The following is a 16,502-nucleotide window of genomic DNA, read 5'->3' as shown; positions in this document are numbered from 1 at the left end:
TCTCCTTCCAGTGTAATCAGGGAGCTTTTGATATTCTTTCCTGGGTCCTACCCATCAATTTCATTATATGTACTCTTCCTCCTTTTAGGAACACTGCTTAGGGTTTTCCTAATTGTCTTTAATATTTTGATTTGGCTAATAATGATTGCTACTACTTAAGATAACAGGAGTTTAAGATGAAGAAGATTTGACTCAACCTCCCTTATGTGATGTGTTAAAGCATGCTTGCTGGTGTTTAGTGCCTGATTCAAAGTAGATATTCTTGTTTCATCTCTTATATGATGTTATTTCAACACAGGATAGACATGTATCTGTTAGGGGAAGAGCTTGGAAGGATTCCCTTCCCCCAATTTTGTTATTAAAAATTTAATAGATATCGGAAGATCAAAGATTGATTTTGATTTTTCTCATGTGTCAAGTAAGAGTTAAGAATTGGGAGTCTAGGGGCACCTAGTGGTTCAGCTGGTTGGGTGTCTGCCTTCGGCTCAGGGCAGGATCTCTGGGTCCCGAATGGAGCTACCACTTGGGCTTCCTGCTCAGTGAGGAGTTTGCTTTTCTCTTTCTCTCTCCTTCTGTCCCTCCTCACTGCTCCTTCTCTCTCTCTCTCAAATAAATAAAGTCTTAAAAAAAAAAAAAACAAAACTGGAGCCCGAAGAAAGCTTTATTTATATATTTATTTTTACTGAAATACAAGTGTTTAAAAAAGATAGCTTGAAATCATAAGAAAGGTATTTTTCCACCTGCCCCCCTCCCACTTCTAAATGGAAGTGACTTGAAATCATATTTCATATTGTAGCCACTACTGGAGGCTGAGTTCATTCAGAGGAATACAGAATAAGGTATAAGAAATCCACTTTCTTTTGTGAATTGAATTCTGGACTTAACTTTAAGAGGACCTGATGAAAGCTTAAGGATAATATATTTTCCTCTCCTTTAATCATGTTTAATCATGTTGTTTTTCTTTTTTTTTTAATGTTAAATTCTTTTTCCAGATGTATTGAGACATATTTATTGAAATGTAATTAACATAACATCGTGTAAGTGTAACGTGTATAACATGTTGATGTGATATATATATATATTGCAAAATAATAAGGTTAGTTATTACAAAATAATAATTATTGCAAAATAATAAGGTTAGTTAATACCTGCATCACCTCACATAATTAACCTTTTGTGTGTGGTATGTATTGGAGGAGGGAGTTGAGAACATTTCAGATTTACTTTCTTAGCAACTTTCAAGTATATAAGCCAGTATTGGTAACTATAGTCACCATAGTGTACATTATATCCCATCTTATAATTGGAGATTTTCACTTTTTCACCAACATCTCCCTGTTTTTCCCACCTCAAAATCAATCTTTGATCTGATATCTATTAAATTTTTAATAACAAAATACTGTATGATCTCACTTGTATGTGGGATCTAAAAAGTTGAGCTTAGAGTAGAATAGTCTTGCCATTGTTAATAATGCCACAGTGGACACAGGGGTACAGACACCTTACATAGTGATTTCATTTCCTCTGTATCTATACCCAGAAGCGAGTTGCTAAGTCATATAGCAGTTCCGTTAGTTTTTTGAGGCACCTTCGTACTTTGTTTCATAGTGACTGTACCAATTTACGTTCTTATCAACACTGCACAGGGGATCCCATATTATCCCATATAACCTCGTCCTTGCCAGCACTTGTTATCTCTTGTCTTTTTGATAATAGCCATGTTATTACGGTGTGAGATGATACCTCATTGTGGTTTTGATTTGCATTTCCTTAGTGTCTAATGTTGAGCATCTTTTCCTGTACCTGTTAGCCACTTGTATGGATTGAAAATTGTCTATCCAGATCTTCTGCCCATTTTTAAAAATGGGTATTATTATTATTGTTGCTATTGAGATGTAGGAGTTCTTCATATAATTTTGATATTAACCTCTTATTAGATACATGGTTTGCAAATATTTTCCCCCTTCCATTCATTGCTTATTTTGCTGTACAGAAGGTTTTTAGTTTGATACAGTCACACTCATTTATTTATGCTTTTGCTGCTTATGCTTTTGGTGTCATGTCCAATATATTGTCAAGACCAATGTCGAGGATCTGTTCATCCTATGTTTTCTTCTAGGAGTTTTGCATTTTCAGATCTTACATAAAGGTCTTTAACCCATTTCAAGTTAATATTTGTGAATGATGTAGGATAGGGGACCAAATTCAATCTTTTGCAAGTGACTCTGGTTTTCTCAGCACCATTCAATTAAGACACTATCATTTCCCCTTGAGTATTCTTAGGTCCCTTGTCAAATATTAGTTGATGACTGAGCTCTCACATTCTGTTCTATTGGTCTGTATGTCTGTTTTTATGCCAGTACCATACTCTTTTGATTTCTATAGCTTTGTAATAAAGTTTGAAATCAGGAGATGTGGTACCTTCAGCTTTGTTTGTTTTCCTCAAGATTGCTTTGGCTAATTGGGGGTCTTTTGCAGTTCCATCCAAATTCTAGGATTGTTTTTTTTCTATTTCTGTGAGAAATGTCATTGGAATTTTGGTAGGGATTGCAATGACCTATGGACATGCTCAGGCAGTATGGACATTTTAACAGTATTAATTCTTCTGATCCATGAGCATGGGATATCTTTCCATTTATTCATGTCATTTTTAATACTTCATCAGTGTCATAACTTTCTATGTACAGATCTTTTATCTTTGGTTAAATTTATTCCTAATTATATTTTTGATGCTGTTGTAAATGGGATTGTTTTCTTTATTTCTTTCCCAGATTTTTGTTGTTAGTGGATAGAATCCCAACTGATTTTTTTTAATAAGCATGTTTTTTTAAAAATTATTTATTTAAAATATTATTTATTCATGAGAGACACAGAGAGAAAGAGTCAGAGATATAGACAGGGGGAGAAGCAGGCTCCATGCAGGGAGCCTCATGTGGGACTCGATCCTGGGTTTCCAGGATCAGGCCCTGGGCCAAAGGCAGCACTAAACCACTGAGCCACCCGGGCTGCCCTTAAAATTTATTTTATAAAGTAGGCTCCACACCCAGCATGGGGCTTAAACTCACAACCCTGAGATTAAGAGTCACATGCTCTACCAACTGAGCCAGCCAGGAGCCCCAGAATCCCAACTAATTTTATATGTTGATTTTGTATCTTGTATCTTAACTGAATTTGTTTATTTTTAACAATTTTTTGGTGGTCTTTAGGATTTTCTATATATAAGATCATCTCAAATAGAAACAGTTTTATTTCTTCCTTTCTGATTTGGATACAGTTTCTTTTTCTTGCCTGAGTACTCTGACCAGGACTTCCAGTATTGTGTTAAATAGGAGTGGTGGGAGCAGCCACTCTTGTCTTGTTCCTGCTCTTAGTGGAAAGGCTTTCAACCTTTCACCATTGAGTATGATGTTAGCTATGAGCTTGTCGTATATGGCATTTATTATATTGATGTATGTTCCTTCTCTACTCAATTTGTTGAGAGTTTTACTCATGAAACAATATTGAATCTTGTCACAAACTTTTTCTGCGTCTATTGAGATGATCATACGGTTTTAATCTATTAATGTAGTGTATCTTGTTTATTCTGTGTTTGCGGTTCAACATGCATCTCGTATGAATCTCACTTGCTATTGGCCTGTAGTTCTCTTTTCTTGTATTATTCTTATCTGGCTTTGGTATCAGGGTAATGCTGGCCTTATAAAATGAGTTAGAAGTGTTCCCTCTTCAATTTTTGGATGAGTATGAGAAAGATTGGCATTAATTCTTTAAATGTTTGGTAAATTCAATGATGGTTTTAGTGAAACCATCTGGTCTTGAACTTTTCTTTGTTGGGAGGTTTTCGATTAGTGTTTCAATCTTTTTTTGTTTAGTCTGTTAAGATTTCGTGTTTGTTCATGTTTCAGTCTTTTCTTCTTTTTATACTTTTTTAAAAAAAATTTATTTATTTATAATAGAGAGAGAGAGAGAGAGAGAGAGAGAAGCAGAGACACAGGCAGAGGGAGAAGCAGGCTCCATGCACCGGGAGCCCGACGTGGGATTCGATCCCGGGTCTCCAGGATCGTGCCCTGGGCCAAAGGCAGGCGCCAAACCGCTGCGCCATCCAGGGATCCCTATACTTTTTTTTTTTTAAAGTAAACTCTATACCCAACATGGGGCTTGATCTCACCACCCCAAGACTAAGACCCATACTCTACTGACTGCATCAGTCAGGCATACCCATGATTCAGGCTTGATATGTTTCTGAGAATGTATTCATTTCTTTTAGATTATCCAATTTGTCAATATGTAGTTGTTCATCGTAGCCTCTTATGATGCTTTATATTTTTGTGTTGTCAATTGTAATTTCTCCTCTTTCATTTCTGATTTTATTGGAGTCTTCTCTGTTTTTTTTTTTTTTCTTTGTCCAGCTCGTGGCTTGTCAATGTAGTATGTCATTTAAAAAATAACTCTTAGTTTCATTGATTTTTCCTATTGTTTTTCTGGTCTCTATGTTCCGATCTTGGTTACTTTTTTCTTCTGCTAATTTTAGGCTTGGCTTTTTCCTTTTTCTAATTCTTTGAGGTGGTTAAAGTTAGGTTGAGATCTTTCTCTTTTTTAAAAGAGGGTTGGGGAGGGGCAGAGGAAGAGGGAGAGAGAGAAAATCTTAAGCAGGCTCCACATTCAGCATGGACCCTGACATGGAGCTCCATCTCACAACCCTGAGATCATGACCAGAGCTGACATCAATAGTTGGATACTTAACTGACTGAGCCATCTAGGCACCCCTGAGATCTTTCTTTTTTCTTAATGTAGGTATTTATCACTATAAATTTCTCCCTTAGAATTGTATTTTGCTACATCCCATGAATTTCAGTATGTTGTGTTTCAGCTTTCATTTGTTTATATGTATATATTATATATATACATATATATAAAATATATATAATATATATACATATATATAAAAAATATATTATATATATATAAAATATATATAATATATATAATTTTTTTTTCCTTTTAACTATTGGTTGTTCAGGAGGATGTTGTTTAATTCTAAATTTTGTGGTTAGGGACCCCTGGATGGCTCAGCAGTTGAGCATCTGCCTTTGGCTCAGGGTATGATCCCTGTCCCAGGATCGAGTCCCGTATCGGGCTTCCTGCTGGAAGCCTCTTCTCCCTCTGCCTATGTCTCTGCCTCTCTCTGTGTCTCTCATGAATAAATAAATTTTGTGAATTTTTCAGTTTTCCTCCTTTTAATGATTTCTAGTTTTATACTAATGTGTTTAGAAGAGAATCTTGGTATGCTTTCAATGTTCTTACATTTGCTAAGGCTTGTTTTGTGACCTAACATATGATCCATCGTGGAGAATGTTCCATGTGTCCTTGAGAAGAATATGTGTTCTGCTGAGGTTGGATGGAATGTTCTATATATGTCTGTAAGGTTCATTTCATCTAGAATGTAGCTCAAAGTCAGTAGGGGACTGGTGTTGAGATGGGCTGGGGGCCTGAGGCCTTCAGAGCTGGTCTGGCCAGGAGCGTAGGTTTGTGGGAGTCCACTTGTAACCTGAGTTCATGGCGGCTTGCTGGAGCCTGGGGTCATAGGAGCTACCTAGGGCCATGGGAGCCAGCTGAAGCTAAGCTAGGTTGGGAGCCTGAGTTTGTGGGATTTGGACTCTTGGTGAAGGCCTGGTGCTGGGGCTCATGGTGAAGGTGGGTGCTCACTCTACTTTCCTTCCTCCACAGGAAGGATATCTCTTCTTTAAGCCGCCCAGGCTTGGGGGAAAGGTGACAGGAGTAATGTGAACCTGTCTTTCCCATTCTCTTCAATGCATCTTTTCTTATTTCTGTGCTCTACCCAAGTGCTTAATCTTTTACTTGAATTTTTTTATCTCTTGTAAAGATATTTTGTGCATTTAATAGTTGTTTAAAATGATGTTTCTTGGAGGTAATGAATGCCAGAAATTTCTATACTGCCGTCTTGTTTACATCTTGTCTTTCAATTTTGAGAGATAGCTCTCACAGACCCTAGTATTTTGAAAGAGCTTTTATTTATGTTAATTCTGGAACATGGCAGCAGTACTTTGAACTTTACAGTCTCTATTTAATCAGCTGACTAGTTTTGGAAGAAAAAAAAATACAACAGACTTACTGCCTTCATTCTAAGCTGCATTCCTTGCTGGTGTTCAAACATCTTTGGAAATGTCTGGGAAACCTGGGCAGGCCCACTAGAACTCTGCATATATCACTGAGAAACCTGCATTGGGACTCTTCTTTTTTTTTTTTTTTTTTTAAATTAGAGTTCGATTTGCCAATGTATAGCATATCCCCCAGTGCTCATCCTGTCAAGTGCCCCCCTCAGTGCTCGTCACCCAGTCACCCCAACCCCCCGCCCACTTCCCCTTCCACTACCCCTTGTTCGTTTTCCAGAGTTAGGTGTCTCTCATGCTCTGTCACCCTCTCTGATATTTCCCACTCATTTTCTCTCCTTTCCCCTTTATTTTTTATATTCCCCAAATGAATGAGACCATATGATGTTTGTCCTTCTCCGACTGACTGACTTCACTCAGCATAATACCCTCCAGTTCCATCCACGTTGAAGCAAATGGTGGGTATTTGTCATTTCTAATGGCTGAGTAATATTCCATTGTATACATAGACCACAGCTTCTTTTATCCATTCATCTTTCGATGGACACAGGCTCCTTCCACAGTTTGGCTATTGTGGACATTGCTGCTATAAACATAGGGGTGCAAATGTCTCAGTCTTTCACTGCATCTGTATCTTTGGGGTAAATCCCCAACAGTGCAATTGCTGGGTCGTAGGGCAGTTCTATTTTTAATTCTTTGAGGAACCTCCACACAGTTTTCCAGAGTGGCTATACCAGTTCAGTGGTACTGTTCTTAAGAGAAAAGTCAGATAGACCCATTTGACTGAAATGCTAAGCCTTATTAGTCTTTGGAGGAAGAGCAGTGATTCCTGAGATAGTATGTATGTGCCACTCAGATTTGACTAATAGTTCACTTATCTTGGATATATATCTGAGGCCAGAAAGCCATGTTGGGTAAGTTTTATGAGAAAATTTAAAGAATTGTTTCATAAAATCTCTGTGAGACATTTGTTCACAAGTAGTAGCACTGCTTGTAGTATTTCTCTGACAGTGTAACCCTAAAACATGGAGGGAATCTTTAACCCACTTTGTGGTTTTGGCCCCTGGAGGCATCAGTATTCGATCAATGGTGTTAGCAGGAGACTGGAATCTCTGAAAGATGGTGGTATCCAGCAGTGTCAGCAGGCCTGGAGGCCGTGGAGATGGACAGCAGATGGGTCAGAGCAGGAAGAAATAAAACCAAGGAAACTGCAGCCTCACTGTGTGCATATACAACATCCCCAGGATCTCAAGAAATACTTGGGGTGGGAGAAACATAGTGAAATCCTGGTTTCCAGCAATAAGTAGAATGCAAAGGTTAATGAACAGTGATTATATCTGTATATAGAATAGTATTACATGTTCAACAAATACTGCCTAAAAATAGCTCTCTGCTTATTACAAATTAGACACATAGCTCAAGGTCTCCTCCATTGGTCATTTGAAAAAAAAAAATGCTGTATTTTCCTAAGAGGAGGCCTTCAGATTTTTCTGTCATCTCATAATAAAAGTAAGAAAATAATTTAAAAATTTTAGTACTTTATTAATCAAAGTTGATGACATACAAGAAAACAGGGAATGAAAAAGTAAGGCTTAGAAATAATATATACAGGGGCATAAGGCATTATAGGGGTATGTATGTGTGTCTGTGTGCATTTGACTGTGATTATGTTATAATGAACTTGTCTATCTGTTCTAATGGAGGCTATTGTGTATGTGCAATGGAGGTAGTCTTTGGAAAATTATTAATGTCCTTTTTTCTTTTGCCTTTTCCATGTAAAACATTTGCCCTAGGTTTTAGGAGGCTTCCATCTGTGGAGAGGGTGTGGGTCAAGGAGAAGTAAGAGAGAAAGATGTAATATTTAGCTTCTGATCTTCACAATTGGGTTATTCAATAAGTTAATAGCTCTACAAGCCAGAGCATTGTCTTGAGTGATAATTTTCTAAATCTTTTTTACTTTTTTTGTTTCTAGCCTGGGTTGGAGATCTCAGTTCACTGAGGTCCTTGGGTAGTTTAATGAAATGCTCTGCTTACCATTAAGGCATAGTGAGAGTCAGGAAGAATGAAGAAACAATGTAAAGAAGGTAAAAGAAAAATCCCACTCCTTTTTTCTGCCAAGGGCAATAAAGGAAGATATGTTTGGGTTTTGTCTTAATGTCTTAGAGAATGGGTGGTGTGTTGGATGAGTGAGAGTATGATAGGGCAAGGAAGATTTTCTGTCTTGTGCCTTTTGGGAACTCAGGAAGATCTTAGATTAACCTGCATCTAGGTGGCTGCAACTACATTGATTCAAGGATTTGATAGTACAGTGAAGTCAGTGGAATGAAGGCTTTCAGGTTTGGCTGCCTGTGCTACTATTGGTTCTGGTGTGGCATGGATATAGGAGTCCCAGGTAGCAAGAGGAAATGGAATGGGAGAGATTTCTGCTGTGCATTAAATCCCACAGCTCAGGATCCCTGAGCCAGCCTTAACAATAGTCACAGGAATACTTTTGAGGTACAGTTGGCCTGGGAGCCCTCCCAGAGCAGTTCAGCCACAAGAAAGTGTCCCAAGTAAATCAGCCATGGAATGGACTGTGGAGGTCACCCAGGCCCTCAGTGACAGAGCTATAAGAGACATTGTGTTATAGACCAGCAGACACTGGCCAGCATAAATTCAAGGACCAACATGAGGACTAGGCACCTGTCCTGCATTGCCACAGTCATATGCCGCCCGTATCTCTTTTCATATAGAGCAATTCTTCTTAGGGAGAGAAAAGAGGCTAAAGAGAATACTAGGCAAGTGATGGAAACTATTCTAACGGGATTGTTGGACTTAAACCACTTTGGACATTTAATTTTTGAAACCTAATTTTTTGCAGGTTAACCAGCATGTAGAGGCTTGTGAAGGAAGGCTTGCTATAGACAAAATAAAAGTTCAGGTTCCCTGCACATTCCAGCATTGAGTTAAATGTGAGTTAAGTTTGTGACCCCCCTGTTAGTAGCTACTGTAATCTCCAAGCTCTGTGCTTCCTTGTCCTTATTGAAGACATTATGTGGAAACCAGATGTGGCATATCTTGAGTGGGAGGGGAAAAGTCTATTTCTATGGAAAACTTAGATGAGCCACCCTATTGCTAAGAATTTTGTATGAATTTTCTTTAGTCATGTATAATCTGATTGATGATGATAGGCAGTTCATTAAAAATACCTTAATACCTAAATACCTCACTTTTTCCTGAAATTCCAGATCAGGACAGCTTCTGTCTATGGTCTCTCTCCACCCAGGTGTTCTGTGTCCCATAGCATCTCAAGTTGAGCAAGATAGAATTGAACTTGACACTTTTCTTCCCAGATTTTCTTCTTTTGTAGGAGCTTAGCAGATGCTCCCACCATCCAAGTGGCTTAGTCATAAACTTGGATGTCCATCCTAGATTATCTATTCTTTCAAATAAATCTAATTGGGTAGTCAGTTTTGCAAATGGCCTAAGAGGCTCATTACTTTCTGGTCACCTTTCTAGCTTCTTTACATACCACCTAATCACTAGCTAGAGTAGTGATTCCTCCACTGTTCCACGCTCACTCATGCATTGGTACCTTTGCACATGTTTTCTCTCTGCCTGCAGTGTCTTTCCCTCTGGGTCTCAGTGCAGAAACCTTTGCGAGGACATTGGTCCTCAGGACAGTTAGACACAAGTATGTGACATGTGGTCTGTTCTTGCACTATCTAGTCTGTTTATAGTCAGTCTTCCACAGTAGAATGACGATTCCTAGAGGACAGTGATTTTGTACTATTCCTCTTTGGATCCCAAGGCAGGCTAGTGCCAGAATAGCACTCAATAAGGAACACTTGTTGAATAAGTACAATTCTCAAAGCCAGGCTTTTAGAAACTTCTAATTTGTATTTTGCTTTTGATTCTTTGCAGGAATGTAGGTAACTTAACATTTGAATTGCTGAGAGATCTATGCAAACTGTGCTGACCTTTCAATTGATTCCGTAATGTTTTTAAAGTTTTGGTATTTTTGAGTAAACCTGTATGTGTCAATATAGGCTGGTTTGCAGCTGAGTCCCTCAATTTGTGTATTGCCTTCTGCTTACAATTTAACCTTTTCAGGGGTGGGTTTTGTTTTGCTATATACTTAACAGTGACATGAGGTATTTAGTAAGTCTAAGAAATACCAAATACTACTTTAAGGATTCACTGAATAAGTATTATATGAAATATTACTAGATAATGCTTCAGAAAAAAAGCTTAGAAAGAAATACGCCAAATCATTAACAGTAGTTGTCTCTGAGTAGTAATAACAATGAGTAGTATATTGCATTTTCTTATTGTTCTGTTTTTCAATTTTTCCATAGTCATATATTATTATTGTTATTTTTGTGAAAATCACAGGAAATATGTTGTCATATTAGCAGGGCAGGAGAATATAGTGGTTTTATAGTGCAACCTCTAATATCAGACAGTCCTGACCACTTAACATCCTCTATTTCCTCATCTGGAAAGGTGGATGATAATATACCTACTGATGAAGCCATATTAGCCAGACAATTCTTTGATTCCCTTCTTTTTATCTTTTGTGTATCTTGTATAGATTTTTACTTTGTGGTTACTATGAGGCTTACATAAACATTTTAATAGATATAATAGTCTATTTTAAGTTGGTAACTACAACTTCATCTGCATTAAACTATCCTTTTATGCCCCCACTCTAACATTTTATGTTTTTGGTGTTACACTTTACATCTTTTTATATTGTGTATCCATTAACAAGTTACTGTAGCTATAGTTATTTTTAATAATAGTTCCATCCTTTAATCTTTATACTAGAGTTAAATTATTAACATTCCAGTATTAAAATATTCTCAATTTGACTATATACTCATCTTCACAGGTATGTTTTCTGTTTTCTTATATTTTTGTGTTACTAATTGGAGTTTTTTCATTTCAGATTCAAAGACTCCTCTCAGTATTTTCCTGTAAGGCAGGTCTACTGTTATTATATTACCTCACTTTTGTTTTTTGGGGAAAGTCTTTACTTGTCTTTCATATCTGAGGGACATCTTTACTGGGTAAAGTATTCTTGGTCAGTAGCTTTTCATGTAGCATCCTGCTCTTCCTTGGCTTGCAAAGTTTCTGCTGAGAAATCCACTGATAGCTTTATGGGGCATTCCCTTATATATGAAGTATTTTTCTTTTTCTGCTTTAAAATTAACTTTTTGTCTTTTAGACAGTTTATTATAACGTGTTTTGGAGAAGATGTGTTTAGGTTGAATTAGTTTGGGGACCTATGATCTTCATGAACTTGGATGCCCAAATCTCTCCTAGATTTGGGAAATTCTCAGCCATTATTTATTTAAATATTTTTTTTGCCCCTTTCTTTCTCTTCCTTCTGGGACTCCCATAATACATAGGTTGTTTCTTTTAATGGTTTTCTGTAAATCCCTTAGCCTTTCTTCATTTCTTTTCATTCTTTTTTCTTTTTGCTCCTTTGACTGGATAATTAACAAGTGATCTGTCTTCAAGGTCACTGATTCTTTTTTATGTTTGGTTGTGTCTGCTGTTGAAAACTCTCCATCAAATTCTTCATTAATGAATGAAACTCCAAAGTTTTTTTTTTAATGTTTTCTACTTTTGAATCTCTTATTTTGTTCTTATATTGTTTTCCTGATTTTGCTAAATTATTTTTCTATATTCTCTTTTTGCTCTCTGAGCATCTTTAGAACAATTATTTTGAATTTTTGTCAGACACTTCAATTTTGGGGTGGTCAGCTGGTAGTAATTTACTGTTTCATTTGTGGTGTCATGTTTCTCTAATTCTTTGTGAACTCTGTAGCCTTACATAGGTGTCTGCACACTTGAAGACACCTATGTAAAGTCTCTTCTAGACTTTATGGACTGACTTCAGTAAGGAAACACCTTAACCTGTAGGTGAGGGCCCTGCCTCTAGTGGTATAGGGTACTCAGTTTGGTGGTGAGGGATGGCCCTGCATCCAGGGGTATATGGTGTCTCATTGGTTTGGGCAGCTGCGGTCCTCTGCATCAACTGCATGATTCTTTGTGAGAGCTGTGGGGGGTCAGCAGTGGCTGTAAGGGTTGTTGAGGCCCTAGTGATGCCTCTAGTTCCAGTGGCTGGGACCAGGGCAGCAGCAATGGTGGCCAGAGTTGGGGATATGCACATAGCTGTGGGTACTAGCTACAGGTACCTGTGTGTGGCAGGGCCCTGCTGCAGACACACACTCAGTGGTGAGGGTTGGGGCCAATCACAGGGGAGTGTAAGTAGCTATGGGGGCCCTGGCTATCACTGTTTACTTGTGTGACTGTGAGGGGTAGCCATATGCATGTGCACTAACCAGACTATTCTTTCTTTGTCTATCTCTTTTTTAAAGTAAACTCTGTGGCCAGCCTGGAGATCAAGCTTATGACCCTGTGATCAAAGTTATTTTTTTGTTTTCTGTTTTTTATTAATCAGACCATTCTTGATTGCTAGTAGTGTAACCCTATTCTAACCAGCGGAAGGGAAATTTATTATTAAATGTACTAGGCAAGTCCAGGGGCTCTTTTTTCCAGAGGCTCAAAGGATACTTTTGTTTTTATTTTTCTATCTTTTAGCATCTCTCAGTGTTTTGTCTCCATTTTCAGACAGTTTCCTACTAGTAACAAGGAAACATGTTGATAACCACAGACAGTCACAGGTTTAAATCTTTAAAGGAAGGGAGACCTCAAACTCCAAAACCTTTATTTATGAAATTTGATTAGCCTTTCCAAGACTAGGGGCTTTCCCTGTACTAACTAACCACTGTATTCAGAAGAATAGAGTTCTCTAAATGTCCACTTTGGGATCATTTTGGGCATGGGGCAACTGTGATGAATCAGCTCACCACGACCACATGGAATGGAGAAGGAAAAGGAAATGCTATAATCAGAAGTGGGAATGAATGCTAGGCAGGTGAAAACAGTAAGTCCATCCTATGACATAAATTGCTTAGCACAGTTTGGGGAACATAGGAAGAACTCAAAGATGTTAGATATCATTATCATTGGAGTGTATAGTCCTCATCATTATATTTTATAACAGATTATAAGAACTTTTTATTTTTATTGTCTGGTGTTTATGTTTTAAATATTCCAGCAGAATAAGAGTTAAAATTCATGTTTCTTAGTTACTGAGTATTTCTTTATCCTTTTCTTTTGCCTCAGGTATTTTTAGTTTATGAAAATGTGTTTTTTAAGATTACTATTTCTAAATGTATTGTTGATCATTTTGATTTTTCAAATGGCTAATTGTTGCATAATGACTTGATTAGTTTAAAGAGCTTTTTTTCCTTGTTTTATGTTTTATATGAGTGATGGCCCTGTGTGTTGGCCCTGGATGGTGGTTATTCCTCTTGTTGTCATATTTCATTTAACTGCAAATTAAAAAGAACTAAAAAAATTACAGCAATTTCTAGTTTATATCCAGGAAATGGAACTCTCTGCAGGACCCCTTACGTGGCACAAATATGTTAGAAAATGATTTTCCATTGTGCTTTGAAAGCCTGTAAGCAGGCCACAATGGTGCACAGTTCACCAATCTTGGATGAAGCCCAGAGAGACTGCAGTGCATAGACTGTAGGAAATCTCCCATCTGAAGAGTTAATTTTCTTTCAGGATCAGTGTTAGGGTCTGCTGTGATTACAACAAGACACTTTAAGATTGGTACAGGAACACTTATAACAGTTGACTATAAAAGAAAACCCAGGAGGCCAGATTCAGCCCTTTGGTTTGAGCCTCAAAGACCTTTATTTCGAATTTACCTCTTCCTTCAATTACACATGCTGTCAGCTTTAGTAAAAAGAATTCATTACATTAACATAAATAAGCAAACAACTAGTTTCATTAATGTTTTAAAATGTCTGGAAGGCCACTTTTGTCTTTTGTTTCCATTCAGATTCTTTTCAGAGCACTCTTAATGGCTGTGTAATATTAAATATTTCTTTTCTTCTCAGTTTTATCTAAATTTTAGATGCAGATTTATGAATTTAGTATCAAAACAGTTACAAGGTTTAAAGACAGATGAAGCTTTTCATCTTTTTAAGGAGGGAGATTTTTTTTTCTTATTTTCTTCAAGATAGTAAATCAAAGGAGCATTTTTTTTTATTTGAAAAGCTGGGGCAACAATATTAAGTAACTGCTGTGGAAGAAAAAAATCAACCATAATCCTAATCTCAAATATACCATCAGTTTTAGTTTTGCATGTACCTTCCAGTTTTGGATACACACACACATACTTTATCAAGTTGAAGTTAAAATTTTAATGCCCCTGCAAAACTGTAGAGAAGGAATTTGAAGCAAGCTAAATCAATTTGAAGTTGGTATACTTTATATTTTAAGAATAGAACAAGGCTTGTCTATAGTAAACCGTAATTTTTGCTTTTTGTAAGAAAATAAAAGGGAGAAAGTCTTTTCTTATTTTTTTAAAGATCTTATTTATTTGTTTTAGAGGTAGAACACAGGTTGGGGGAGGGCCGGAGGGAGAGGGAGAATCTCAAGCATACTCCATGTTGAGTCCCACTCCGAGCTTGATCTCACAACCCTGAGATCATGACCTGAGCTGAAATGGAGAGTCCAGTGCTCAACTGACTAAACCATTCAGGTGCCTCAGGAAAAAGTCTTTTTTTAAAAAAAAATCAGTGCAGGAATCCCTCGGTGGCTCAGTGGTTTAGCATCTGCCTTTGGCTCAAGGCGTGATCCTGGAGTCCTGGGATCGAGTCCCACATCGGGCTCCCTGCATGGAGCCTGCTTCTCCCTCTGCCTGTGTCTCTGCCTCTCTCTCTCTCTCTCTCTCTCTCTCTCTCTGTGTGTGTGTGTGTGTATGTGTCTCTCATGAATAAATAAATAAATAAAATCTTTTAAAAAATCAGTGCATTGCCCATGTAGCATGAAATTTTCTTCTTTTTGACATGGAAGTCAGAAGAAAAGTATGTGTTAACCTGGGTTGTGGTAATGGTGCATTATCACTGACATCCCTTTCAAGTCTTCTAGACTTCTGCAGTTTGTTTCTTATCTCAGTAGTCATTTGCTGTGCTTGATTTTGGTTCTTATAAGGATTATTACAGATACTTTTACCTTCCTCTAGCTAGGACCTTCAAGCTATCTTCTATATTGCTGGCATCCCTCCACTCCAAACCCCTTCATTCTCTGCCTCCTGCCAAGTGATGTTATTTCCTTAAAATTCTTCTAAACCTTTCCAATGCCTGTGGGGCAAAAATCTGACCTTTAGGAAGATATCCGAGACTCTACCCAACCTGGCCTCCACCAACCCCTCAGACCTCTTGTCTTCTACCAAACCAGCCTGAAACTATAGCCGGTTCAGCTCTTTCCAGCCCTTTGCTTTTCTTTGTGCTTATCCCACTGTTTGAATTGCCTTTGATCACATACATAAACCAGGAGAGTTTCTAGGTCTTTCTCAAGGATCCCACTCAGAAGGTCATCTCTGTCAGAGTTTTCCTTGCCTCCACAAGGCAACGTTAGTTCCTGTCTTCTGGGTCTCCACAGCACTTTGTGCATCTTTATAATACAGTGCTCATCATGCTGTATGGCAACGGTTTGTGTGACGTGTGTCTCTTCTGCCCTAAGGTATATGTAAAAGCCAGCTTAGTCATCTTTTTAGCATCCGCACCTTAGCAAGTCAGACATTTATTAGCTATGTTGTAAAACTTGGGTGGTATGTTATACGATGCATCTGAAACGTGTTGGTCAGTGATCTTTCAACATGCAAAAATCACGATATTTTCTGTAGTTTCCTATTTAGTCTCCCTGCACACACAACAAAGCAACATAAAGCCAAACCAAATGCAGAACAAGTACAACTCTGATTACACATTTCCTATCAATGTATGTAATTTTATGTATACCATTGTTTCAAATATAAATGAAATGTGTTGAAATGTGAGTAAGAAATATATGGACTATTATTGAAGCAATTCCAAGCCAAAATGTTATATTTCCGGGTAGCAGTAGTTTTTGAAAGGTACTATATACAATTTTAGGTTAGTGTCAGATAACCCCTTCACCTTCATTTCTCTCTTAACACCTTTTATCATAATTTCTAAAGTTCCCCTTTGTAGTTTGAGTTGAAAGTCCTGAGGCAAGCTCTTCAGAACTCTAACATCTGCTTAGGGCTGAACTGGCAGGGGGAGAAATTGAAAAGCAGTGAAGAGTCTTTTCAATAAAGTACTTAGCATTTTAAATTGTAGATGTTTGGGGAAAAATAATGGTAATAATAGTATTGGAAACTCTCCTATTGCCTCATACAGGGGGAGGAATGTGAAGCTGTTTAGTGGGTTCATACTTTGAGTTTACAAAAATCATTTGCAAAGATAGTTCAAATTTGATTTTGATCAAATTAAACTA

Source organism: Vulpes lagopus, chromosome 10 (assembly GCF_018345385.1).
Source record: "Vulpes lagopus strain Blue_001 chromosome 10, ASM1834538v1, whole genome shotgun sequence".
In the NCBI taxonomy this organism is placed as follows: domain Eukaryota; kingdom Metazoa; phylum Chordata; class Mammalia; order Carnivora; family Canidae; genus Vulpes; species Vulpes lagopus.
This window is presented reverse-complemented; position numbering follows the sequence as displayed.